Raw genomic sequence first — 25,823 nt, forward strand, 5'->3', positions numbered from 1 at the left:
ACAGTAGTGTTCCACGGGAGGAAGTCATCTTCACTCCCATTTCAGTTTACGAAGCATGTTCGTAAAACTCGCTTGATGATCGAACCTGCCGGTTATACTATCTGTCAGCGCGTCTGTAAACTGCTTCGATGTTCTCGTTTAATATGGCTTGGTGGGGATTCGAAACACACGGAAAAGGATGGATTGCGATACTGTTTACATACGTAGTCTCCTACATTTTCCTTAGATTCTCCCAATACACTAATGATGACCACTCGCCTCTTGTACAACCAGCCTTAGTCGTTCGTTCTCTTTCATATCGATCTGCAACGTTAAGTAGAGATATTTAATCGTCATAACTGTGTCAAGCAGCACACCAGTAATACTATTCGAACATTACATTTTTCGTACTCATCTGGATTTAATTTCATTTTTCTACATTTAGAGCGAGCTGCCGTTCATCAAATCTAATAAAAATCCTGAGTCATCCTGTTACTTAGGGACACTTCCTCATATACTACAGCATATTGTTGGTCACCCTATCCACCAGACATTTTACGTGCATGGAGAACCAGAGTTGTCCTATCACACTTCCCTGGGACCCTCCTAACGATGATCTTGTCTCTTACGGATACTCGCTGTCCAAGGACAACGTACCGGCTTATATTACTTAAGAAGCGTTCGAACCAATCACGTATCTCAGAACGCATTCCATTTGCTCAGACCTTTGTTAATAGTTGGTACTCGGTCAACGTGTCAAAAAATTTCGAGGTCTCTAGAAATATTTTTATTTCAGAACAAAATCAGTCTTGGTTGCAAAATTATTTAATGTCAATGACTTATTTCGCCCTTTTGGGTATCACCAGATTGTCTACAATAAGAAGAAACCAAACAAATGGTGGAAAAGGGCTTGGTCTTATCTCCCACGGCAGTTCGAACAAAATTTTACCAGCATATACAAGTCCCACACACTTAGAAACCTGAGGGTGCTGCATCTTGCTCAGAAGAGGAAGAAGTAGAATCTACTAGAAGAGCTGGAAATCGTCAAACATTTCGATGTTGACAAAGACAGGTTGCTGAAGTATCAACTGATTAGCAGTAATGAAACATATTGCGATAAAATGTTACCAATGTTCCGAATGATGCTGCAATGATTATTCTATGTCGACAGCGTCACTCTCAATTTGTAGTTTTTTGTATGGGTAGTTGGGGAAACCATATATTAAATCGGGCTTTTAAATGACTCTTTTATTGTAGATGACTTTACCACTTCGCATTTTATAACTTGTTTCTATATTTTAACGAGTGAGAATATTTTGTCTGTTTCCTATGCTTAAGGTAGCCCCCACTCCTGTTATCTTGAAGTTTTATCGATTCAGAAAGCATACGCTATGAAGGTACTACAAAATTTAGCTGTTTCACTCCACATGACGGAGTTTCAATGACATATTTTGATTCGTTGTTTTTCATGTAACCTTTTTACCTATACTTTGTGCTTTATTTGAGGGTACCTTTATTTTTGGATTTTGTATCTGCATGGGTTTGCTTATTTGCATTTTAATTACTAGTTTTACGCACTTTCGTTTTTTTCTGAAAATGTGCCTTAATCCACGGTGGAGCCGGCCAATGTGCTCAAGGTAACACGATAACCGTGGAAAATTTTTCCCCCACATATTTGAATTTTCTCCATGTTATTCTGGCTGTTTCTCTCCTTTTACTAGGTCCACTGCATGGTTTTAGATGTTTCATGACACGATTACCATGGTGAATATATTACATTATATGTGGTTTTATGACTAATGGCGGGCCGGTGTGGCCGAGCGGTTCTAGGCGCTTCAGTCTGGAACCGCGCGACCGCAAATGTCGCAGGTTCGAATCCTGCCTTGGGCATGGGTGTGTGTGTGATGTCCTTAGGTTAGTTAGGTTTAAGTAGTTATAAGTTCTAGGGGACTGATGACCTCAGATATTAAGTCCCATAGTGCTCAGTCATTTTTTATGACTAATGGGTCGCGTATCCAGTTATCTTTACGTAAGTTTTTATTGCTCGTGATTAAAGTTGTCCGCGTACCCATGCAAGATAGCATCATGCCCCTTTCCTCCATTTTTATCGAAATGATTGGTTTCTCGTTTTTGTAGACGCACTGATCATGCCCTAAAAAGGATGAAACGCATCATTGACATCATGTACTTTTGCAACCGAGATTCCTTTGCCCTGAAAAACTTTTAAAGCCGGTTGCTGTAACAGCTTGCCACGATGGAATGGAAAACTTATGTATAAATATGTTATCTACACGCAATACTTCATGTAAGACTCATAGGTTATGGTGCGAGAAAAATGCAAGCTGAGTTTCGGGCGAGCGATGCTTTCTAACTCCGTGCTGATGCGTGGTCAGAAGCATTTCTGTCTCGAGGAATTTTACCATGATAGAACTTAGAGTATGCTTAAGAATTCTACAGGAAACGAATATTAAGGAGACTCGTTTGTAATTTAGCAAATCCTGTTTTTTACCCATATTATGTAGAGGAGTCAGGGGCGTTTTCTTCGTCACTTCAAATGGCTCTGAGCACTATGGGACTTAATATCTGAGGTCATCAGTCCCCTAGAACTTAGAACTACTTAAACCTAACTAACCTAAGGACATCACACACATCCATGCGCGAGGCAGGATTCGAACCTGCGATCATGCTACAACCGCGAGTCCTAGTGAACAGGTATCTTCAGCGAGTGGTGCCGTCTCAGCTCTCACAATGAACATTTTCGCAGGCAATTAGCGGGCAGTAAGAACCTCAACGTTATTTTCAGTTAGAAGTGTTTCGTAGTATTGGGCACTCTTAAAAAGGTGTGATGAGAGAGGAAAACCCTCTTTCACTATTACTCTTCAATTAAATTTGCACTTCTTTAAAATAAATGGGACATACAAAAGTTTAATGTACGGCTGTGATTCATGGAGTAAGATTTTGTGGTTAATGGTATTTGTTAAGCGTGAAAGATATGCTGGAACGGTGTGTTTCAACCTAGACGTACATCGATTTTCCTTGGTACAACTCGTTGGCGACACCCTACTGCGAATTTCATCCAGGTGCGTGCAAATGGCGACTCTGAACCCCGGGTCTTTGGCTTAGTATGTCTCTGCTTGGCCGATGTTTTCACCTTATAAATTAGATTTAATTCTTTAGAGGAACCGCAGAACGTGTCATTGAACTTTGTCAACTCAGTTGTGGTTCAAACCATTACAACTTCTGTATCCCATTGTCCTATACGTGGTTCTGTATTTTTACAATCCCCCTTTTTTCAGTTGAGTCAGCGTGCGTCAGACTTCATTGCGAGCTGCTTGTTATCTCTAGCTATCCCTTCGATATCTGGTTAGGTTGCTCATATGATCATGCAAAAGCTGTATATTTCTACGCAGAAACTGATAGTTGTCTTGTCAGCATGGTCGAGAGCAGTGTGTGATAAACCACGCCAAAGGTGAAGGAGCTTACGTAATACACTCCTGAAAATTGAAATAAGAACACCGTGAATTCATTGTCCCAGGAAGGGGAAACTTTATTGACACATTCCTGGGGTCAGATAAATCACATGATCACACTGACAGAACCACAGGCACATAGACACAGGCAACAGAGCATGCACAATGTCGGCACTAGTACAGTGTATATCCACCTTTCGCAGCAATGCAGGCTGCTATTCTCCCATGGAGACGATCGTAGAGATGCTGGATGTAGTCCTGTGGAACGGCTTGCCATGCCATTTCCACCTGGCGCCTCAGTTGGACCAGCGTTCGTGCTGGACGTGCAGACCGCGTGAGACGACGCTTCATCCAGTCCCAAACATGCTCAATGGGGGACAGATCCGGAGATCTTGCTGGCCAGGGTAGTTGACTTACACCTTCTAGAGCACGTTGGGTGGCACGGGATACATGCAGGACGTGCACTGTCCTGTTGGAACAGAAAGTTCCCTTGCCGGTCTAGGAATGGTAGAACGATGGGTTCGATGACGGTTTGGATGTACCGTGCACTATTCAGTGTCCCCTCGACGATCACCAGTGGTGTACGGCCAGTGTAAGAGATCGCTCCCCACACCATGATGCCGGGTGTTGGCCCTGTGTGCCTCGGTCGTATGCAGTCCTGATTGTGGCGCTCACCTGCACGGCGCCAAACACGCATACGACCATCATTGGCACCAAGGCAGAAGCGACTCTCATCGCTGAAGACGACACGTCTCCATTCGTCCCTCCATTCACGCCTGTCGCGACACCACTGGAGGCGGGCTGCACGATGTTGGGGCGTGAGCGGAAGACGGCCTAACGGTGTGCGGGACCGTAGCCCAGCTTCATGGAGACGGTTGCGAATGGTCCTCGCCGATACCCCAGGAGCAACAGTGTCCCTAATTTGCTGGGAAGTGGCAGTGCGGTCCCCTACGGCACTGCGTAGGATCCTACGGTCTTGGCGTGCATCCGTACGTCGCTGCGGTCCGGTCCCAGGTCGACGGGCACGTGCACCTTCCGCCGACCACTGGCGACAACATCGATGTACTGTGGAGACCTCACGCCCCACGTGTTGAGCCATTCGGCGGTACGTCCACCCGGCCTCCCGCATGCCCACTATACGCCCTCGCTCAAAGTCCGTCAACTGCACATACGGTTCACGTCCACGCTGTCGCGGCATGTTACCAGTGTTAAAGACTGCGATGGAGCTCTGTATGCCACGGCAAACTGGCTGACACTGACGGCGGCGGTGCACATATGCTGCGCAGCTAGCGCCATTCGACGGCCAACACCGCGGTTCCTGTTGAGTCCGCTGTGCCGTGCGTGTGATCATTGCTTGTACAGCCCTCTCGCAGTGTCCGGAGCAAGTATGGTGGGTCTGACACCGGTGTCAATGTCTTCTTTTTTCCATTTCCAGGAGTGTATTTTAACCCACTGAAGCTACTGTAGCATAATTATGTGCAAGGCAAAAAATACTGAACTAGACCTAATATTTTCAACTTCAGGCACCCGAAACCTAATGTCCACATTTGGCTGTAGGAAGTCGTTTACTAAAACCACGACCAGTTTCGCGCCAATTTAGGCACATCCTCAGACCTATGCAATGGTTATAAAGGGAGTATTTTGCAGTTTTTCTTTGTACACTAGCTTGGTAATATTTTTATATGGAGTAGAACAGTCCTGCAGTTTAGGTACTTACATAAATTGTGTGTATACTATTATTTTACGCTGTCGTAAAGCCTCTCCCCATCCTTCACGTCATTGAGGAATTAAAATCCTCGGGAAGCCTCTGTCAAATTGATAAAGAGGGGATGACTTTAAAACAAACAAAAATAGAATCAAGTAAGCTCTTTAAAGAGTGCGAAAATTTATACAACCACAGATAAAAACATACTATATTATCAGCTGCAAGTGATGCTGACAGTACAATTATTTATAGCAGCCTCCAATGGTTACGGAAATGTTTTTGTACGCAACATTAACATGGAGGCTAAATATGAATCGCAATGTGACATAATTTTCATCTCAACCAAAGATCGTCAGCTCTCTTTTCGCAACAGGCAATACAGCTTCCACTAAGAAAGAAGTAGGATTCCATTTCTGATAAATAGGCAAATTCCTGATTTCAAAAAATGTAACACCTTCTTATATTCTTGAGAACAGCGACCAAAAACTTAGATGCAAGGGAAGCTTGCTTTTGATTGGTTTAAGTTTCCGGGTGTCTACTGCATCCCTTGACGCTAACGTGACGCCAGATATCCAGGCCAAATCAGCAAAGATTTTCAATTCTGTTTATACAGGGTGTTTGCGTATGAGCGTGTAAAAATGTAAACGAACATAGAGAATGGTCTACGGAAAAGGGAACCTGATTTTGGAGAAGACAGTTTAAGGAGATATGGAAGTAAACTTGTGTAACAATTTGTCTAGCATTACAGCTTCCAAGCTTGTTTACAACTAACATATGCACTAATTTACACGTACTGTGCTGTTTGTTTCTACTAATATATATGTTCCTTATTTCCTGTAAGGAAACAAGGAAGACGAGCCTCATTACTAGGCAGTCATAATGGCTGCCCATACTTGAGGTTCGTGCAAAGATTTCTACCTGAGTTGTTGCACAGCGTACACTTGTCTGTTTGTGAGAGGATGTGGATACAACATGACGGTGCACCGCCTCACATCACTGTGGATGCCCGCAACCATCGCAAAGCTGTATTTCCTGGTCGCTGTATTGGAAGGGGAGTTCCTATTCCACCGAGCGAGGTGGCGCAGTGGTTAGCACACTGGACTCGCAATCGGGAGGACGACGGTTCAATCCCGTCTCCGGCCATCCTGATTTAGGTTTTCCGTGATTTCCCTAAATCGCTTCAGCCAAATGCCGGGATGGTTCCTTTGACAGGGCACGGCCGATTTCCTTCCCCATCCTTCGCTCACCCGAGCTTGCGCTCCGTCTCTAATGACCTCGTTGTCGACGGGACGTTAAACACTAATCTCCTCCTCCTCCTCCTCCTCCAGTTCCTATTCCATGGACTGCGAGGTCCCCTGACCTGATTTCCTTGATTATTTGCTATGGGGATATCTAAAGCCACTTGCGTACCAGACCCAGTGGATACGGAGATGAAATCAGTTGCCTGAATTGTATCTGCTTGTGATGTGATTCCAAACACACCAAATATATTCGTCAGGGTGTGTCACAATCATGTTCGCTGATGTCGTGCTTTCACTGAGGTTGATTCACGTCAGTTTAAGCACATTTTGTAAGATACAGTACAAATGGTATGTTTGATTTGTCAGTGGTGGTATTTGCAGTTAACTTTAACAAATGGAAATAAAAAAGTACACAATGTGATTTTGTTCCTATTATGATCTTATGCTGGGGACCCCAGGTTCCCTACCTCAAAATTTTCAGTGGGGCATCCTCTATGTCCTGTCAAATTTTTCACCCTGTAGAAGAGAGATTGTGCAAGTTCAGCGTCAACACTAAGTACTCATTTACATGAACGACGACAGCACATCACGGACATACACGAGAATATATAAATCATACATCTGGAGCATACGGGTAGCAATCTTGATATTTTAGAAGACAGGGATTTTCCATGCGTTACTAAAACCTCCTAAACTCATCTGAAAAACCCAGACAGAACTAACACATGCAAATATTTTAGGAACTTTTGACTACCTAACCAGATAGACGACTGTTCGCATTTTTCGACAACGTATTTTGCTGCATGTAAAAATTTTTACTGTTTCTAAATTCTCCATTGGTTTTCGGATTGCGTGGAATAATATATATTACAAATAATACTTGTCTGAATCATACGGCATTTACTGTATTAGTTTTATATCGCCGCATCGTCCACGTTTTCCATCACTGGCTGATTTCAATTGTAATTTTTTTGTGTACACCACTTCTCCCTGTTTGATGCCTCACCTTTCTGTGCAATAGCCTCACTTTTGCAATCTTACTGGGTTTTCAGATACCACTGCCAATTCAGCTATCTTCATGACTGTCTGCATAAGGCTGTAGCTATTTCTGTACTCCTTATGTCCGTGTTCACATCGCCTCCAGCTGATTATACGATGTATTTTTGTTAGTCAATTACTACTGGTTTCACCGTCTTAACATTACTACATTTAATTAAAGAGAATTTTACACCAGACGCAATTTGTTTTTACTTACAAAGCATCTTTTGTGGTCATTCTGCGACTCTCATACGAAGTTTTGTACATTTTTTGTCGTTTTAGATTAAAAATAGCATTCTATTATTGCTTATATACTCTGATAATTCAGAACATCATGACCACATACCTGATACACGGTACGTCCACCTTTGGCATTGATAACAGCGTCGACATGTATGAAAGCACTGAAGCCTTGGTAGGTCCGTGAGGCGGGAGGGGGTCATTGCACCACATCTATATAGGAGTCACTACGTCACCAATTCCTGTAAATCCTGGGGCGGGGGGTGATTAGGTCTAACTACACCTCCAATTACATACCAGATGTATTCCATGAGGTTCAGATCTGGTGAGCTGGATGACCAGCACATTAATTGGAACTCGCCACTGTGTTCCTCGAACCACTTCATCTCGCTCTTGGCGTTACGACATGCCGCATTTTCTTTTTCAAAAGTACCACTACCATCGGGAAACATGATCGTCTGGAAAGTGTGTACGTGGTCTGCAACTAGTGTAAGATACTCCCTGGCCTCATGGTGCCTCGCACAAGCTCCACTGGACCCATGGATGCCCACGTTAATGTTCCCCAGAGCATAATGGAGCAGAGCCAGCTTGTCTTCGTCCCGCAATGCAGGTGTCAAGGACCTGTTCCCTTGGAAGGCGAAGAGTTCGCACGCTCCCATGGGGATGATGGAGGTATCGAGATTCACCACACCAATCAACGCTCTGCCACTGCGCCAACATCCTGTGCCTTTGGTCACATGCCCGTTTCAATCGTAGTTGTCGGCCACGGAGGCTCACTGTTACAAGTGTTCAGCGCACTGTGTGTTCGGACACAATTGTACCGTACCCAGATTTAAAGTCTGATGTTAATTCCTCCACAGTTCGCCACCTGTCCTGTTTTACCCGTCCACCCAGCCTACAACGTCCAACATCTGTAATCAGGAGTGCTCACCCAACCCCACGACGTCTAGACATAGATTCACCTTTAGTTTCGCCACATGTTGAATACTCACCACAGCACTCCGTGAACACCCGACAAGACGTGCAGTTTCCGAAATGCTCGTGCCAAACCTCGGGGCCACCAAAATGAGGAAGTTTGTGCGCCTTACCCGTTCTCAACGCTGATGCTGCGTGTCTGACTAGCAGTCATTCCCCGCTAGGTGACGCTGCTATTGCCTGGACGGGTTTACATCCATAGCGGGTCGGTGATCATTATGTGCCGGCCACAGTGGGCGAGCGGTTCTAGACGCTTCAGTCTGGAACCGCGCGACCGCTACGGTCGCAGGTTCGAGTTCTGACACGGGCATGGATGTGTGTGATGTCCTTAGGTTAGTTAGGTTTAAGTATTTCTAAGTTCTAGGGGACTGACGACCTCAGATGTTAAGTCCCATTGTGCTCAGAGCCATTTGAACAATTTTTTGGTCGTTATGTCTGAGTGGACGATTTGGATGGAATTCGGTTAATGAATTTAAATAAAAATAAGTAAGCACAAGGCTAAAAGCAATTGCTAGCAACTTAACAAGCACACATAAAAATATGACTGCTGCCACATCACAAAACGGAACAGGCGCGCGCGCGCAGTCCCCAGCTAGCCAGAAAACCAATAACGCACATTCCAGCAACCGAACCAGACTGACCACAGTAATTTCAACTCAGAAACGGGGCGCGTGACCACACCGGGTCCAGGCAAAACACACACTGCCAAATAATTCCCACCAACAGATACCTCTGCCGCCTAGGCAGAAAACTAGACTCCGGCCGAAACGGAATCACGCAGAAAATATAAACATCTGAAGCAGGGTGAAACGAACCCCGCCACGCAGACCAGACAAACACACAGAAAGCCTACCCAGTGTGCGGAAACCCAAGCGATACCGTGGCACCCTTTTCAGAGGCGGAGAACCTCGAGCGATCGCGTGCGGGGATCCATCAGTTGTCCACCACAGCACATCACCAACATGCCACACCACCCAACGGCGAAATCAACGAGGCCCGCCAACAACGAGACCACACCTCCGTGCCGGGGCGGAAGGCAAAATACCACCAGCTCTGTGCGAATCCAACTGTCGATCCGAGCGCGCGCGGCCCCCGCGAAAAACGCTCCAGAGGGCAGCAGCCGCCTCAACGCCTGTGCAGGCCGAACCAGACGGAAACAGAAATACAAGTCGCTATCGATAGTGCCGGATACGCAACGCGCCAGAGATATCTCACAATCTCCCTCCCTCAAAGGCTAAACTCGTGGCGCAGGGGAGGGGGGGGTCACTGAGTATAATACGGGCATTTAAGCTGGCTGAGGTGCACCCTGGAAATACGTCCGGAAGAGAGATCTTACCTCAAAGGTAACTAAATCGCCAATCTTAGCATTAAACGGCCATCTTCCCTTATTATACCTGTCGGCCTCCTCCTGGTTAGCCACGAAGCCGTTTCTCCTCCCTCTCTCCCGATTTTCCCGGAGAATCGCAGTAGTAAATTGCTCTGGAAGAATATCATTGATGGGCCAGAGATTATAGAGTGGCTAATTGACCTGACAGGCAAACATCAACTTGTTGGGACAAGAGTCGCTGGATTCGAGCCTGGCGGAATAGAACGCCTGATTGAGCCAACCTAAGGTGGTATCCCACTTAGAAGGGGCCCGAGCGTGATAAATACAAAGAGCCGGATTCAACTTGCGGTTTTTCTGCAAACGAAGGATGGGGATAATAAGGGGTGGTGGTAATATGCCTAATACCTTGATTACAACAAAATCCCTTAAAGTGGTGAGACAAAAAGGCCAGCGCGTTATCGGAAACCAAACTCTTCGGGGGTCCAAACCAGGCGAAAATCTTGGTTAGCTGCTGAAAGGTGACAGAGACAGTAACACCAGTGGTAGGCCTCAACCAGAGAAAGCGAGAGAAGGCATCAACGGCCACAAATATGTACTTGTTTCCTCTCTCAGTATGGGGCACCCCCCAGGGGGTCCACAACTCTTCTGTGGATACGTGCGTGGCGAGCACGGGGCCCCGAGCTATTGCAGCCTTCTTTCTCTCCAGGGCTGCATTTCCTTCCCCTTCCCCTCCTTTCCCCTCCTTTCCCGTCGCCCTCTCCTCTCCCTCTCTTGGTGTCCTTGCTTATGTTGGCCCCCGCTATCCTCCTGGTTCTGTTGGTTTTACACTCCAGCTTTGTTGCGTAATCATCTCCACCATTTGGCATTCCTTGGTCCCCATCTGGGGTTTGACCTCCATTACAAAATTTCTCCTCCGTAGTGTGAGCCATTTGGGGAAGAGCACCTTACCTAGTGTCTCCGACATGCGCCCTCCTAGTACATTCCACCTTTTCTTTCACATCGTTGTTTGATGCTAGGGTGCATAGCCAACATGGTAGCCAGCCCGTGTGGTGGGGTCGCTATGTACCCTTTTGGTTGAGCCCCCTGAACACACAGGGATCACACTTCTGATACCTGAGCTGTGACCTCCTCACGCATGCCTTGGAGTGGTTGCTCGTCATCCTGGAGCATCGGAACACCCGGCAATGGCCGCCGTGCCAGACCGCCCTTGCTGTGGCTGGGTGCGCGCCTGTGAGGAGAGCCCCTGATCGGAGTGGGTGGTATCAGGGCGGACGCTATGCAGATGAAACGCATGCGGGTCCAAAACTCTGGCTGTTCTTCTGCGGCCGTCTCTCTGCGTGGAACCGATTCCTCAAGTGCTGCTTCTGTTGCCCCTTCGGCCTTCCCTTCCATGGCTACCCCCTGGGAAGAGGGTCAGGCCCGTCATCTAGGGGCAAAACCTTTCCCCCGTTATCTAGTTTTCACCAGGACTGATGGAGATACTTTCACCAGTGTCAACCCTTTATTCTTTGTGGAAATTGAAGACCAGTTTGGCGAAGTGGACTCCCTGAGCAAGATGTGGTCGGGTTCGTTGCTGATAAAAACTGCTTCAGCTGCCCAATCTGCGGCCCTTCGTGCCTGTACCCATCTTGGCACAATTCCTGTGTCCATTACCCCTCACCAGTCTCTAAATATGGTACAAGGTGTGATTTTTCACAGGGACCTCATCCTTCAAACTGATGAGGTACATCAGGACAATCTCGGATGGTGGGGTGTTCACTTTGTTCGGCGTGTTCAGAAGGGTCCTAAAGACAATCATATTGATACTGGTGCCTTTATCCTGGCCTTTGAAGGGGATACCCTCCCTGAGAAAGTTACGATTATGGTCTATCGCTGTGATGTGAAGCCGTACATCCCACCTCCTATGAGGTGTTTTAAGTGCTTGTATTTTGGCCACATGTCTTCCCGCTGTTCCCAGCCCCCTCTCTGTGGTGACTGTGGACGTCCACTCCATGAGGGGAGTCCCTGTGTTCCCCCTCCTGTATGTGTAAATTGTCATGGTAGTCATTCTCCACGTTCACCAGGTTGCCCATTATATAAGAAGGAAAAAAAGATACAGGAGTCCCTCGATCGTTTAACCTACAGAGGCCCGTAAGAAATATGCATGACTGCACCCTGTGTCCATGACATCTAGTTACGCCTTGGTTACACCTTCACCCCTTCCTCCCCCTTCCTTACCCCCATCCCAGACCCCTCTCCTCCCCCCATCCCCTGCAGCTCTCACACCTTCTCCTATGGGCGCTGCTCCCCCTCCCCAGCCGGAGAAGTGTCCCACTCCTATGGCGTCTGCTGGTCAAGGGCGCCTCTCCTGGGATGCCCCTTCCCGGCACCTTCCAGGCCAAAGGTCTGCTGCCGCGCGACGACCGCGAGAGCCGCGGTCTGTCGGCCCTCAGGTCGCCCGGTCTCTTTCTGTTCCTGATCTTGCTGCAGCTGGCTCCTTCATGCCACACAGCCCTCCTCGTTCTCAGCCTGAAAGGAAGAAGAAACATAAGTCCCGGGGCAAAGAGCCTCTGGTGTCACCGGAGGTCCCTTCCCTGACTTCACAACCGGATTATGACATGTCGTTCATGGATGTCGCCCCCTCCATGTCGGTGACGGGTGGGGACCCGGCGGTGTGACTGGATTTAGCGTGTTCAGCCCCCATTTAAACCATCGTTCTGTGGTTCTCCAATGGAATTGTAATGGATACTATCGTCACCTTCCGGAATTGAAATCTTCTTTCGTCCTACTCTGCAGCTTGTGTGGTTCTCCAGGAATCTCATTTTACTCATGCTCACTCACCGACTCTCCATGGGTTCCGTGTTTTCTGTCGAAATCGGGTTGGACCCTGCGGCCTTCTGGTGGCGTTTGTACATTGGTCCGTACAGACATTGCTAGCACGTGGATTCCTCTTCAAACTACATTGGGAGCGGTTGCTGTTAGGGTCCACTTCGACTCTGCAATCACAGTTTGCAATCTTTATCTCCCTCCTGACAGGACTCTTACACCTGCTTCCTTAACCGCCCTTCTCCAGCAACTTCCTCCTCCCTTCCTCCTCCTTGGGGATTTTAATGCTCATCATCCTTTGTGGGGCAGTGCCTTTCCATCTAGACGAGGTCTTCTCATAGACCAATTTATTGCAGACCACGACCTGTGCCTTCTTAATGATGGCTCCCCTACTCATTTTAGTGCCGCTCCTGGTACCTTTTCTGCCATTGATCTTTCTCTTTCTTCTCCCTCTCTCCTCCCTTCATTACACTGGTCGCCACACGACGACCTTTGTGATAGTGACCACTTCCCGTTGATTATCACGCTCCCTTCCCGTTCCCCGATGGCCAGGTTGCCTTGTTGGTCTTTCCAACGCATCGATTGGCCTCTATACGCTGCACAGGTCGCGTTTTCTCCCTCTTTGTCGGGTTGCATTGATGACGTCCTCCGTGACGTGTCTGACGCGATTGTTCGCGCTGCTAGCCTTGCTGTCCCGCGCTCATCTGGACCATTTCGTCGCTGGCAAGTCCTGTGGTGGAGTACGGCTATTGCCATTGCCATCCGTTACCGTCGAGCTTTGCAACACTTTAAGAGGCACCCATCCGTAGCCAGCCTTACTACCTTTAAGCGCCTTCGCGCTAAAGCCCGTTATTTAATCAAACAGAGCAAGCGGATATGTTGGGAACGATTCGTTTCTTCCCTTGGTTCCACTGTCCCTCTGTCACGGGTATGGGCTACACTTCGCTCTCTCCAAGGTTGCCATCGGCAGTCCACCCTCCCAGGCCTTCACCTCCCAGATGGCATTTGTACGGACCCATTAGTTCTTGCAGAACATCTTGCGACCCATTTTGCAGTGGCATCAGCGTCAGCCTCCTATCCAGCTGCTTTCCTTCATCAAAAACAGCCCCCCCTGCGGGTCCGGGGGTTAGAATAGGCCCGAGGTCTTCCTGCCTGTTGTAAGAGGCGACTAAAAGGAGTCCATCCCCCTCAAGGGGGTAGTTAGCACCGGCGTCCGGAGAGGGATGGTCCCACGACCTATATTTGTGGTCTTCTTGGTTTTTCACTTCTCGTTTCTTCCTTCTTTGGTTGGTTCCTTTCTTTGTTCTTCTCCATCTCACTGTCTTCCTTACTCTTCCCCTTGCCTTCTTCCCCTTGCCTTCTTCCCCTTGCCTTCTTCCCCTTGCCTTCTTCCCCTTGCCTTCTTCCCCTTGCCTTCTTCCCCTTGCCTTCTTCCCCTTGCCTTCTTCCCCTTGCCTTCTTCCCCTTGCCTTCTTCCCCTTGCCTTCTTCCCCTTGCCTTCTTCCCCTTGCCTTCTTCCCCTTGCCTTCTTCCCCTTGCCTTCTTCCCCTTGCCTTCTTCCCCTTGCCTTCTTCCCCTTGCCTTCTTCCCCTTGCCTTCTTCCCCTTGCCTTCTTCCCCTTGCCTTCTTCCCCTTGCCTTCTTCCCCTTGCCTTCTTCCCCTTGCCTTCTTCCCCTTGCCTTCTTCCCCTTGCCTTCTTCCCCTTGCCTTCTTCCCCTTGCCTTCTTCCCCTTGCCTTCTTCCCCTTGCCTTCTTCCCCTTGCCTTCTTCCCCTTGCCTTCTTCCCCTTGCCTTCTTCCCCTTGCCTTCTTCCCCTTGCCTTCTTCCCCTTGCCTTCTTCCCCTTGCCTTCTTCCCCTTGCCTTCTTCCCCTTGCCTTCTTCCCCTTGCCTTCTTCCCCTTGCCTTCTTCCCCTTGCCTTCTTCCCCTTGCCTTCTCTGGTCTCCGCCTCGGCGTTTGAGACAGTCTGTCCCCTCACTCCCTCTCTCTTCTTTTTCTTCTTCTTCCTTCCTCCCTGTGCGCGCCTGAAGGCCGACCCACGCGTTCACACGCGTAGCCGGTGATGGGGTAACGCGTAATTCCCTGCCCTGGGTAGACAAGTAAGGCACGCACGTACCCCCTGGTAAAGGCCAGGCCCAGGGAGGGGTGATTGCCTGAGCTGATACCTTCTGACCATGCCGATTGGTCCCTCCGTCCGTTTCTCGGGAGGTGTGACCTGAGGTGTAAACATTCACCTAAGGCGGGAGTGCCCTCTGAGAGGGTCCCCTTAAGGAAGGAGCGCGCCATCGGAGACGCTGGTAATCATGGGGGATTCCTCCGCAATGGATTTCTCTTCTTCTCCCTCGACTTCTGCCCACAAACGGAAACATGACCAGCCCCCAGTGACGAAAGTACTACCGCCTACCCCACAGTTCCTCGTCGTTTCTCGATCTGAGGATGGAAAGGATTTTTCCTCTGTCAACCCTTTCGTTATTCAGAAGGGCGTAGATGCCATAGCTGGATCTGTCAAATCTTGTACCAGGTTGCGTAATGGTACCTTGTTACTAGAAACTGAGAGCGCCTTTCAGGCACAAAAACTGCTTTGGGCCACACTCCTGTACATGTTCCCTGTCCGGGTGGAGGCTCACCGAATTTTGAATTCGTCTCGTGGTGTGGTCTATACTAGATCCCTCGACGGATTGACTGACGAGGAGATTCAATCTTTCCTCGCTGAGCAGGGCGTGACGGCTGTCCATAGGGTCATGAAAAAGGTCAACAATGACCTTGTACCGACCCGGACACTTTTCTTGACCTTTGATAGTGTTAAGCTGCCATCGCGCATCAAGGGGGGCTACGAGGTTATTTCTGTTCGCCACTATGTCCCGACACCTACGCGCTGCTACGAGTGTCAGCGTTTCAATCACACTCGTCTTGTTCCAATGTGGTTAAATGTGTCACTTGTGGCAGGGATGCCCATGAGGGTGACTGTCCACCTCAGTCTCCTCGTTGTGTGAACTGTCAGGGTGACCATGCCGCATCCTCCCGCGACTGTCCCGTCTATAAAGAAGAACGCTGTATCCAAGCTATTGGCTAGTAGGGAGCCCACGCTGCTCCCACCCGGGAAATACAGTACTTGAAACGTCCACTTAGAAATTGTACAAGACTGTGCTTAAACTGACACACAATATTTTTAGCGCAACGCAATCTGACTTTCAAAAATCCCTACAAAAGAATGGCCCTGAGTAACATTAAACTATATCTTTCAGAAATCACTTACCTCACAAAAATCTTCATTACTCGAACTACTGCAATACAGCGAGCGCCACTACTGCCAGCTAAATAAAAGATTCAAACTACAGAAGGCACTAACTACTGATAGGCATAGTTAGCAAATGAAAGAATGTAATACAGAACAAACACTGTATTTACCTTAATAGTCATAATATATATAGCAGTTCATGACAAATTACAAAACTCCGCCATCTCTCTCCCCACATCCACCACTGCTGGCGGCTCACCTCCAACTGCGCAACGCTACGCGCTGTTAGCAGCCCAGCTGCCCAACACTACAATGGCAGACAACAATGCAAACCAGCCACAGATTGCACACAGCACAGCCAGTGATTCTCACACACAGCGCTACGTGGCGTTACCAACAAGAAAACATAAACAGCCTACTTACATAGCCCCCATGCTCCCCACAAAAAATTTTACAAATTGTTTTGGGCACTGACCAATACATATTTGTTAAAAAATTTTTCACAATTACAGTAACAGAGAAATCAAATGCACACACTTATTGATACAATGTTGGTCAAATGCTAAAATTTTCTCACTGTCCTTAGACAGTCCTAATCATTCATCACAGTAAAACTGCCGTTTCTTTTCTCAAAGTCTGAGCAGTAAAAGACAATGCACACGGAAGTAGTGGATTTCCATGCAGTCTTGAAGAAGTAGTGTTGTCCTTCCAACGGAAAGACAGTGCTCACTCTTGACATGCTGACAGGTAATGGGCCACAACAGAGCAAACCCACAGCAGAGTCAGTCGAAATTTTGAAGAGTATTGGTAGGTCGTCACAGAGCAGACCCAATATAGTCTTGGTAGAGAGTATGGTATAGGTGGGCCACCAAAGGTGCATATCCACTACAGTCCTTGTAGAAACATATTGGTGGGTCATCAAAGATACAGACCCACTGTAGTCCTTGTAGAGAAGGCCAGCAGCCATCTGTTGTGACTGTGCAGGTGCACAATCACCATTGAAGAGTCTTGCGGATAATATAGCAAGTCCATAACCACCACTTGTGCACTCACAAAGTTTTTGGAATTGTCCTTAGAACCAGCAATGCTGTTATCCAGTCCCTTGCTGAATTATTAACACAAGTGCAAACACTAACAGTCCCTACTTCTCACATATTGTCCATATACTATGACCAACAGAAACGTGTGCAGTGAAATGTAACGTAATTTGAAGAACTGGTGTCTATACAATGATAAATTTACAACATGAAAATAAAATTACAAAGGTACAAAATACATCATTAAAGAACATAACATTTGTAGTACAGGCTTTACAAAAGAATCGAAATAACATATCCATCAGAGTTACAGGAATTATGTCATAAGTAAATATATAAAATAATGAGAATAGTTTTCGAAACATTAATTTCACACATGAACATTGAAATAGAACAGAATTGTAAAAAACTTTAGAAAGAAAATAACATATTATTAATGCAACTTATATTTGAGGATAACAGTATTCCTCCTCATAGTGAATATAGCTTAGTACTAGAAAAATTCTAAAACATAAATCGTATTAGCTAAACACAAAGACAGGAAAAACACAAATACACAAGAGTACACACACATATAGCGGAATAATACGAAAGGAAAGGACAGGGTTTCTTTTACTGCAGTATTTTGCAAACAAAACTTCCTTTACTTCTTGGAGATCTCCCTTCATTCATCATTATTCCCAAAAAGTCCTATCTCTACCTGCTTTCTGTATTCTATTCATATTTCTTTCAATATAATTATTTCTCAGTGTACAATACTCATTTTGGCCCAAATCTTTTTCACATAACTTCGCAACACATTCTTTACCTATTCTCCATAGTCAGTTTCTTATATAGTCTACCCCTCTTAAGCTAACTTAAATCTACTGAGCTCACATGCTAAACTAAGGGACAAGGCAATGCAGCAGCACAAAACAATTAACGCAAACAGCAATGAAAAAAATGGAAATTTGCAAAGCAAGCTACAGTAAATCTAAATTACCAAGCAATTCGACATTACAATTAATATGAGGCAATGCGCAGCAAACAAGAAAAATAAATCTGGCTTAGCAGAGTAACACAAACTGAAATTCAGTAGCACTATGCCTGGCAACCAACAACAGAAAATGAAATAACTTATACCTAAACATGACAAAGCTCAAGCAGAAAAAATAGTACACTAAAAATGGCCATGTCTAATACCTATGTCACATCTTAATACTAGAGTGATGCATCACAATTTATTCTACAAAAGAAATTACCAAGTACTTGAAAAGACAATTATGAATGCAGTTTCTGTGAAGGTAAATGTCGTTTTGTGCTCCCTCATTTTTTTGAAAAAAATTATTTACTCGATCTGTAGACAGAAAATATTTATATTAGTACATCTATAAAATTTTATTTTAACCAATGCTGCAGTGCAGCTAGAAACCAGATGTCAAATGAAATAAGCAACTATGTACAAAGTAAAGCATAAGAACATCATTCAGTAGTAATGAGGCATTTCATAAATTAGTAGCAAAATCTCTCAACTAGAGAGACAGTAGTCATAATCAGGTGTATAGACATAAAAATATTTCTCGTCATTTCATTAGGCATTTCAGTAAATCATAAATTAAGAGCTCCACAGTGTAATCATATGTTATCAAGTTCGACCGTGTCGTTTTTCCGATGCTTTCTACAAAGGAACGTCAATAGCGAGGATAATGGCCTCCCTTTTTTTTTCCACCTGTGCCTCTGGAAGGCACACGCTAACGGCTTTTGACCGATGACCACGCTGTCTGGTCTAATAAAAAGGAAGAGAAGTGATAATGGCTTTTTTTAAGGCGACTGTCGCCCAGCTGGATGCCCACGACGCATTAGGTGCAGGTGGTCACTTAACTTTCTTACCGAAATATTTACGACACCAGTTTCCGCTACAGTGACAGTCTCATATAAAAATATTTCACAGGTCAAGAATTTGGGTTACAAATCTGTAGAAACAAAATCCTGTAAATATAACAGCGTCCAAAAAATTTTCGCCAGCATTGTAATACATTCACGCATTTACACACATTTCATAACTCTTAAAGTACGATTCTTGGTTTCCAACATCCTTTTTCACAAGTCAGAGTCCCTAACCACTATTCATTACTCCTTACCTTATTACACATATAAATATTCGTCGACACTTCTTCAAAATTACATCATAACAGATACGTAGCATAATCAAATTCCTCATATAGCATCAGCTTATTGACCATAAACATACCTCAGCAGCAAAATACACATCGTCGTCGTAAAATTAACATCATAACACCTCAGTCAACTCTCAAAATCGTCGTAGCTTCCTCCAATAATTTCAAAACCTAAAAAAATTCTCTGCTCATGTCAAAAGTGTCATCTGCCTCAAACGCACTTTAAAAATCATGATCCCATACCACATACATCATTCAAAGCTCTCATAGTATCACAATGGTTCCGAAAAAATATGAACAGTTTACAAAGTACAGACAAAATACAATTTCATAAGTGTGAAGTTTTCCAACTCTGTAATTGTGTAAACATCTGTCACTGATGTAGTAAAAGAGTTTATCTCTCAGTTAAATGATCAGATAGCTGTGTAATTCTGAGTTAGAGAAATATGGTACCGATGTGTAAAGTTGTATAAGCAAATACCATATTAGCTAGGGCTCCTTGTGCTTGTCAAACACATGGTACACAAAGTAGGCGTGTACCCCCCTGGGGATTAATGTAATTATACCCTCAGGTGTTACAGATTACAACAATGGAATGAAATTATTACGGAAACCCTTTGTATCATTGTACTTCAAATACCTTTAAAAGTAAATGTTTTAAGTATAAAATTAATCACACAAATACGTGTACTGTAGCGCTAAACTGTGCGTCTTGTTGTGAGATAATCTCTGTGGAAGTGTCGTAGTTATTGTCCTCCGAAAGCTAAGTTCTGCAGAAGCCAATGTACTTACCTCATGATAAACAAAAGTGAAATGCTTTGCGTATAGATATCTTAGTTATTACGCTTATTGCCGTGATGAGGAAAGTACTGTCCTGTAACGTATTGTTGTCCTACGGAAAAGGCTGTCTCCTTGTAGCTATAGCACAAAAGTTATTACTAAAACATGTTCTACTTTCCAGAATAATTCAGAAAAACTGTGCAGATATAAAACAAACACCGCAAAAGCAACATTGTAAATTGTCACTCATTAGTAGCGTCGTGATAAAATCTTGTAGCTGTCACATAAACTAACCACTGTGTCATTTGGTATCTCAAAGAAAGTACTTTAAATCCAGAATGTATTTTCAAGTAAACCAAAATGTTGCATTAAAATCTCATCAGCAGTATTGGTAAATGTTCTAAGTATGTAAGCCTTATAGTCGTTACGTAATCGTACAACTAACAAGCAAGAATGTACAAATAACAACATTCCGTCGTCTGTTCACTATAACAATGCATTCGTAATTTCTGTTTAAATAAGTTCTCTTGGTTCTTGACTGGATATTTAACTTCAAACATTGTTGCATATTAACAGATTCTAAGTCTGACAAAGCATATTAGTAATGTAAAGTGAAAAGTTATATGGCAAAGACAAAGTTAAACAGCAGATTATCTTTCAATAAACGGTTTTACATGTGAAATGTGGTGTAAACCTTTACTCTTCCTAGTACGCAGCGTTTCAACTTCAACGCAATTATCATGCGGTATACTTCGTTAAACAATACTGGAATATTTCTTAAGGTTAGCGTCTGTCATTTTTCTCTGAGCCAGCCGGCGCAAGCGGCTGCCTGCGGTGCTAGTCATTGTCTGTCCCTTTGTTGGCGCGCGTCGTTATTGGGATTAGGAGACCTAGCTTCTACAAATTCACCGTGACGAGAGGGCCCTGCCCTGTTTAAATCCCGCCAGTTCTGATGCAGTTCAGATCTGTCGTTACGATCACATCGTCTGTCATGTCGGTAGTTCCTGTAGAGTCTTTCTTGTCGGTTAAGTGGTGGAGAATTTCTCCCTGAATCGTAACTGCGCGCTGGACTGTTGCGTCTGAAGTTGTTCTGTCTCCCTATAATAATCGTTTTTGTTCCCATATTGTCTGTTTCTATGGTAATCTCTGTCATATTCATTACTACGGAAATGCGATCTTTCTCTGTAACTAGTATTACTCTGCCAGTGGTTTTCATATGGGTGGTGTCTATTTTGGTCACGATTTTTGTTGTGAGAATAGCCTTGTCGCGTCCAGTTAGTATTTCTTTCATCGTGGAATTGCGATGGATATGACCTGTAATTTTTGTGCTCCTGTTTCCGCGTTCCCCGATTGTCAGTGTCACTTTCCAGTTCTTGTAACAGTCCCTGAAAAGCTTCAATGTCGTCTTTGCAACGTCCTGCTAAAATACTATGTCGTAAATGTTCAGGCAATTTGAGTAAGCAAATGCGGATGAGTTCTGAGGGGCTGTATGGGTTTGAAAGATACTGATTCTTGTGCAACATGTCTTCAAAATATTTCACAAGACTGGAGAATTCAGATTGTTCGAAATGTTTCATCATTATGATGCTATGTTTTACCCGGTCTTGTGTGGCTTGAGACCAATATGCTGAGAGGAAGGCATGGTAAAATTCTCCTTCACTGTGGCAATCGTGAATGACAGATCGCATTCTTACAGCTGGTTCACATACATTCTAACCTGTGCTCTAATGACCAATTGGGAAGAAAACAATGAGAGAATTGATGGAGCCACGCTTGTGGATGAATGTCGTTGCCAGAATTCTTAAACGTTTTGAATTTACGTGTAGTAATGAACAGCTTATAGTCAAAATCATCGTGTCGGCGAGTAGCATATCTGTCATTGTTACGTCGTTTCGGCGGTTCCATTTCAAAATTCGGTGCACCTTGCCAATTTCTGTCATAATTTCCGAAACGCGCTGTGTTATTATTTTGTGGCTGTTCCATATTTCTGTGTCCCTCATCCCGTATTGGGGCGCGAGTGTCCTCTGAAATACGCAATTCTTGTACTACCTGTGTCAGCTGATCTTGTACTTCGCGGATTTCTCTTTGGTGTTGCGTATTAATTTGATTCTGATTTTTTTTGAATTTCCTAATTTGTTCGCACTCTTCCGTGTCATTAAAGACTACCGGTTTTGTGTCATTCAGATTATCATCTACCTTCGTAGATAAATTATTTAGCTGATCCGAAAGTTCAACTACATTCTCTGATAAAGTACTAATTTCCTCCATGTGTCTTTCTACTGTGTCCTTTAAGTTTTCCTGAGTTTTTGCAAGTTGCGTAACGGAATCGGTAGAAGCAACTGAGTCAATTTTAGCTTGCAAGGTCTCATGATTTTCATGAACAATAATTTGCAGTTCTTTTATGGCTGCTTCGTGATTCTGTAATGCATTATCATGCCGCGAAAAAATAGGTTGAAAATACTCACAAATTTGAGTTTTTACGTCATTACAGACTTTTTGACATTTCGATTCAATGTCATGTAACTCAGTAGTTAAATCTTCACGTGTTTGTTCAAGGGTTTGTTCCAATGAGTCTAACTTTAGAAGCTGTTGCTGTGTTTGTCTCTGATTTTGTTCCATTGTGTCTAACTTTTGAAGATTTTGTTCCATTGTGTCTAACTTTTGAAGATTTTGTTCCATTGTGTCTAACTTTTGAAGATTTTGTTCCATTGTGTCTAACTTTTGAAGATTTTGTTCCATTGTGTCTAACTTTTGAAGATTTTGTTCCATTGTGTCTAACTTTTGAAGATTTTGTTCCATTGTGTCTAACTTTTGAAGATTTTGTTCCATTGTGTCTAACTTTTGAAGATTTTGTTCCATTGTGTCTAACTTTTGAAGATTTTGTTCCATTGTGTCTAACTTTTGAAGATTTTGTTCCATTGTGTCTAACTTTTGAAGATTTTGTTCCATTGTGTCTAACTTTTGAAGATTTTGTTCCATTGTGTCTAATTTTTGTAGTCTTTGTCCCATTTGTTGCATTAACTGTAATAACAATGCACTGGTGTCTGAAACATGTTCCTCAGTGCTTTTCGGCAGTGAAGTTGCACCGGCAACATTCACATTTTGACAAGCAGAAAATGTTTCTTGACTCATTTGAGAAAACGGTGAGAACCCAAAACCTGAGTCTGCAGTATTTGCAATATTGTGTTCTGTCATTCCCGATTCCTGAAACGAGCTGTTGCCGACCGATCGATCGATAACGCTTCCCTGTTCACTACCTGTTTCACTGCCTACACCATTATTTGACGCCCGCTCCATTTCCCTATGCACAGTTACCAAATTACTACTTTGAATGTCTGTTACTTCATTACACAGTGGTGCTGATAAGCTAATCTCGTCGTCACTATTATTTCTCAATTTACTTTGGAGCCTAGTGTTAAGTTTTTCACACGCCATTATTGTCACAATATTTCACACGATAGCACAGAAGAGCACAATTTGAAGAGCAAAATAACATAACACATAAACATAGAAATGGAAGTAATGTCTACTTAAATACTTTGTGCAAATTTACATGCATGTCACAACTGTTTTACTGTACAACAATGCAAGACTGCAACTACAAAGGAGATTCTCACTACAATTACGCGCTAGCAATAAACAAAATCTACGCTAATTACACAAACTACAAGGAATAAATCAGAAGATTCCAGTGGGGTATCCTCGGCTAAGGGTCGACATATGAAACGTCCCCTTAGAAATTGTACAAGACTGTGCTTAAACTGACACACAATATTTTTAGCGCAACGCAATCTGACTTTCAAAAATCCCTACAAAAGAATGGCCCTGAGTAACATTAAACTATATCTTTCAGAAATCACTTACCTCACAAAAATCTTCATTACTCGAACTACTGCAATACAGCGAGCGCCACTACTGCCAGCTAAATAAAAGATTCAAACTACGGAAGGCACTAACTACTGATAGGCACAGTTAGCAAATGAAAGAATGTAATACAGAACAAACACTGTATTTACCTTAATAGTCATAATATATATAGCAGTTCATGACAAATTACAAAACTCCGCCATCTCTCTCCCCACATCCACCACTGCTGGCGGCTCACCTCCAACTGCGCAACGCTACGCGCTGTTAACAGCCCAGCTGCCCAACACTACAATGGCAGACAACAATGCAAACCAGCCACAGATTGCACACAGCACAGCCAGTGATTCTCACACAGAGCGCTACGTGGTGTTACCAACAAGAAAACATAAACAGCCTACTTAAATACTGTCCTTGCCTCTCCTCGGACTACCAGGGAGGTGGCAACCCAGACATGCGATCTGACCTTCAGCACCACGGTCGTCCGATCGGCCAGTGCTAAGATCGCGCGGTCGACGTCTCCTCTTCCTCCCATCACCCCACAGACACCAGCCCCTTCATCAGCTTCTGCTAAGACGAAGACCCAGAAGTCAGATGCACGGGCCTTCAAGAAGGAACCGTCCCGTGCAGACTTCCTACGTACGTCGACCTCCCAGCCATCGACCGGTACTTCCACCAAACGACCTTCCAAGAAGGCTCATAGGAAGCACAGTTCTCCTTCTCCGCCACGGCGCATTTCTTTTCCTGCGCCACCCAGCGGTTGCCGCCCCAGGCCGTCATCCGTTTCGCCTGGCCACACCGCTGGTAGCCGAACATCTGGCCGTTCACCGGCGGAGGAAGCTCCCCCTCCCGGCCAACTTACAAGATGGCCGATGAACCTATAGAACCAATGGACGATGACTGTCCGCCTACTGATAGCGGCGGCAGTGCTCGCTCGAATCCAGACCCTCAGCGGCCTTAGAGGTGACCCCTTCTTTCATCTTCCTTTTCTTCTTACGATGGCACTTATACACTGGAATATTCGCAGCATTCGCTCCAACCGAGAGGACTTGAAGTTGCTGCTCCGCTTGCACCGTCCGCTCGTCGTGGCCCTCCAGGAAACGAAGCTACGCCCATGCGATCAAATTGCCTTGGCACACTCCACCTCTGTGCGTTTTGATCTACCCCCTGTGGTAGGTATCCCAGCTCATGGAGGGGTTATGTTGCTGGTCCGGGATGATATTTACTACGATCCCATCACGTTGCACACCAGCCTGCAGGCAGTAGCCATCCGCATTACTCTCCCCACTTTTACATTTTACATTTGTACCGTTTACACTCCATCGTCATCTGCCGTTACCAGGGCAGACATGATGCAACTTCTGGCTCAGCTACCTGAACCATTTTTGTTAACTGGAGACTTCAATGCCCACCATCCCCTTTGGGGCTCTCCAGCATCCTGCCCGAGGGGCTCCCTGTTAGCAGACCTTTTCAACCAGCTCAATCTTGTCTGCCTCAATACTGGTGCCCATACTTTTCTTTCGGACACATCTCACACCTATTCCCATTTAGACCTCTCTATATGTTCTCCCCAACTTGCACGCCGGTTTGAGTGGTATGCACTTTCTGATACATATTCGAGCGACCACTTCCCGTGTGTTATCCATCTCCTGCAGCATACCCCCTCTCCGTGCTCATCTAGTTGGACCATCTCCAAAGCAGACTGGGGGCTCTTCTCTTCCAGGGCGACCTTTCAGGATCAAACGTTCACAAGCTGCGATCGTCAGGTCGCACACCTCATGGAAGTCATTCTCACTGCTGCTGAATATTCCATCCCTCACCCTACTTCTTCTCCACGTCGCGTACCGGTTCCCTGGTGGACCGCAGCATGTAGACGCTTTATGTGCTCGTCGACGTGCTTTACGCATCTTTAAACGCCACCCTACAGTGACGAATTGTATCAATTATAAACGATTACGTGCACAGTGTC

This window comes from Schistocerca piceifrons, chromosome 7 (assembly GCF_021461385.2).
Source record: "Schistocerca piceifrons isolate TAMUIC-IGC-003096 chromosome 7, iqSchPice1.1, whole genome shotgun sequence".
NCBI lineage: Eukaryota > Metazoa > Arthropoda > Insecta > Orthoptera > Acrididae > Schistocerca > Schistocerca piceifrons.